Source organism: Bombus impatiens, unplaced genomic scaffold (assembly GCF_000188095.3).
Source record: "Bombus impatiens unplaced genomic scaffold, BIMP_2.2 scf_0033, whole genome shotgun sequence".
NCBI classification, from domain to species: Eukaryota; Metazoa; Arthropoda; class Insecta; order Hymenoptera; family Apidae; genus Bombus; species Bombus impatiens.
The window spans coordinates 1,036,307-1,039,966 of record NT_176452.1 but is presented as its reverse complement, the minus strand read 5'-3'; the positions used below and the strand labels follow the sequence as shown (position 1 = coordinate 1,039,966).

Sequence of the window (3,660 nt, the reverse complement as noted above, 5' to 3'; positions counted from 1 at the left end):
TGCTGCGCGAAGAATCTCTGCGAGGACGTAGCGACGGTTATCTCGATGGTTGTTTATTTTTACAACGATGCGGGAATTACGTTAGCCGGTCTTTACGATGCTTAGTGTACCAAGCAAATTTCTGGCAAGCGGACGCTTGATGTTTCGCCAACTAAACGCCGGCGTACTTGGGATCTATTCATTCAGACTTGGCGCGATAGTATTTTCGTATCGCGCGCGGATATTGGGAATTCTACGGATCGTCGATACGTGTATCGCGTTGAGAAAATGATGTCGAAGGTTCGAAGGTTTCTTCGCGATGTAAATCGATATCCTATGTAGGTAGATAAAGAACTAAAGTTTGTCTTTATGAAAGGCAAACTTTGTTATTTTCGTGTCTCAAGGTGTGTTAGTATTTGCGAAACTAGTATTGATTTGTTTATAAGTCTAGGGCAATATTTGTATTTGTTGAACCAGTATCGGTTTGTATAGTTGCAAAAATAGCGGTGTTTTTAGAATCAGCGTTGCGAGTAGCAATGTTTTTGATTTCTCAGGTTTTTTTTCATACGTAACTGTTGTGATGTTTCGTGTGACGAGGCAGTTAAGATTGTTGAACAATTTTTCTAGGAAAATGGCTTATATTAAAAAGGGAGTAATTGTATAGATCGTGTGGCACTGTTGATTGATGGCACTAAAGCATTCGCGATCCTGAATTTTATGCTCTGCAGAATGCCATGGAGGGGAGTGCATGCGTACCATTGCTCTTCCACCTCCCCCTCCAATTACATGCACTCGGTAGTCATCTTGTTTCGTGCATTAAGAACCGAGAAAAAACGTGTTTATAATCTCCGTTTGAAACTATCGATTTCTTTATTACAGTCATATCTTATAACAGTTCGCGTGGTCTAATAGATTTCTCCGAGTGTTATTTATGAGTTTTTCTTTCGGTGGTAATGTAAAACTCGTGAGTTACTAATTTACGAAAGATAATAAGTTAATATATCTAATTCGAGAACAAAGATCAGATAGTAATTAAATAAATTACGGTAAATATAAATGTTTAATTTTTGCAAAGATAAATAACGAAGCAATTCTACCATAATAACGTATTTGCCAATAAGATATTCTCAAAGAATAAAACGTCACATACCAGACCAAACAGGAAGATCTTCGTTTCCAAGTGGAAGGTAGAAATTTTGTTATTATCAGGAAGAACAATTTCCTGCTGAGCGAAGGTGGGTCGATAGGTTTGTGATTAGTCTTCTGGAATATGCACGAGATTGTAACTTTTTTGCTGATTGCCCAAGCTGAATCACCTAATCACCCGTCCTCAACCGGAGTAAATCATCGTTGACAATCTCTCGATTAACCTATCCGAGGTGTACCTTGTGCGATGTAATTCCTTTCGAGTTTACCCTTCGACTCGTTCACGACGCACCATTTAGTTCGTTGATCTCTTCCTCGACACGACTAATATAAACACGTACCGTTACCAGATACAACTGTCATTAAACACACTAGACGCGCGAGGCATCTAAAGTAGAAAGAAAAGGATCTCTATCATCGACTCTCGGTGAATTACGTAGTTCTCGTCGACCGATAAACAACTTTTTCTTATAATATCGTTACCGTTAAACCGTAAACAACCACGGAATTAATCTACAAGTTTCACTGCGTGTTCGTTACATAACATTTACCATATTTATGTTTTGAGAAAATGTAAAAATGACAACAGAAAAGGAACGAGCGAAACAATGGTATACACTTTTTGTACACAAAGTCATCGAACTCCGTGGATCACGTTAAAATTTGGGAATAATAGTTTCGCCGCAGAAATCTTCGGCGACCAACGGCCAGAGATTCGAGAGAAAAGAAATTTTCCTTGACCGGCAGGTTTTATTCACTGTTCACTTCTATTTATAACACTCGAAGACACCAACTTTCTCCTTTGTGTCGATAGAAGACAGTACGTCACGAATTACGACGTTAAATTCGACGCGCAAGATTCAACTTCGCGAGAAAGATCGAATTCGATACTGGTTCGACGATCCTTGCCGTTCGTCAACGCGGCTCCACGGATTATTCGTCGTTTCCATGCTCGAAGACTTTCGCCCACGAGTCGAGCATGCTTTTATATTTAGAAGGGAAGTAGGATCTGCGTGTCTAGATGACACCGACAGAAAGGCGCAACGTCATATGGGGTAAAGACATTGGCCTAGGTCAGGATCACCACGTGATGACTACGATGACGTAGATCGATTCCGGTTCAGGGCCGAGCAGACCTGGTATTATGGTTGACGTTCCGGTTTTTAAGGATCTCGTCGTACGCCTGTTCTACAGCCAGTGCATTCGAAACGATCCAGTGTCTCGTTCTATTCACTTGTCACTCGATTTCTACGAGTTTCGTTTAAACACCGTCCGATCAATCGGGACAACATCGTCGTTTAATTTTCATAGACATACGATACTCCCGATTGCGGTCAGCGAAGACCGCTAATTCGCGATGTTACAAGGAGAAACAATTGCGTAGGTAATCGTCGTCGGCGATGTCGATTCGTGAACACCGCGGCAAAGTCGACTCGAAGATCGTTCGAAGCGATCCTGTTGTCTGAGCTCGGAAAGCTGACGTTGGTGGGTGCTCGGCAAAATGCAGCTGCAGGATCGGGTGAAAAGGCGCGCGCGATATCCTGGTTCGCGATACGGCGCTGAACTCACGTGGCGATGTGGTCCGAGCCCTCGTCGACGGTGACCACTTCCTCGAGGTTTCGGCCAATCAGCGGTGAGCCAGGATACCCCGAGAGAGACGATCGTGGCGACTCGTTGGCGTTCGGTCGCGCTCGGTAGCGGTTCGTCTTCGTTCCGCTCACGTGTGCCGCGTGGTCGACGATGTACGATCCGTGACTACTTTTCGGACGTGTTCGTTCCTCTCTGTAGACGACTACTACCAGCAGCGTTGTTTCCTGGTCCGCGGGGCCATGCACGATTCACGGCTGGTCAGTCCTGTCGACGCGACGATACCTCGAAAGCCGGCAGGACCGCGTGGACACCACCGGGTCCAGGACCAACCGTGTCGTGTCCTGGTACACACACCGCTTCCTGCTTTCCGCGCGTGAAAGCACGCGCTGCTTCGCATCGAGCGTGCGCCTCGTCCAGCGTCCGACACGATACTACCTCTCTCCCCTTCCTCTCTTTCTTTCTCACTCTCCCTACGCCCCCTCCACGAACTCCGCTAGCTCTGTCTCCCTCTGGCCGCGATTTCTGTTCGAGTAGGGACGACGTGGGGAGAGGCTGGTAGCCGCTCATTAAACAAACGCCTCGATGACGTCAGGAAGTATCGCGGGACCATCGAAAATCAATCGTCGCGGCTGGGAAACACCATCGCAACTTATCGATCGATTCCTCGATCGTTCGCTACGTCACTGGTTTTTCATTGCACGTACGGTCTAACTCTTTCTACTTGCCGCTTAGTTGCAGGAACGTGGTCCGGTTCGAAGGTCTGTTTCTACTGCCGTCGCTGCACACGCGTCGGATAGTAGATATACGGTAGATTTGAGGAACGCGCGCGCGTCGGTCGCGCTCAACATCCGGTGATCGCTTAATTGGAAACTTTTCTGCTAATCCTTTGCCGCGTATTTTTAGAACGAACTGCGCGCAACCAGACCAACTTTCCGTCGACGGATT

General features: G+C 46.0%; 1 protein-coding gene across 2 annotated transcripts in view; it reads right to left on the bottom strand.

Moving 5' to 3' along the window:
* The window catches only part of LOC100741370 (zinc finger homeobox protein 3), a 246,712-nt gene extending 243,642 nt beyond the window's left edge, over window positions 1-3,070 (bottom strand). For both annotated transcript variants that reach the window (XM_033321904.1, XM_033321907.1), the window contains exon 1: window positions 1,130-3,070. The gene's annotated coding sequence lies outside the window, so the exon portion shown is untranslated. The remainder of the gene's footprint in view (window positions 1-1,129) is intronic.
* Window positions 3,071-3,660: the final 590 nt, after the last annotated feature.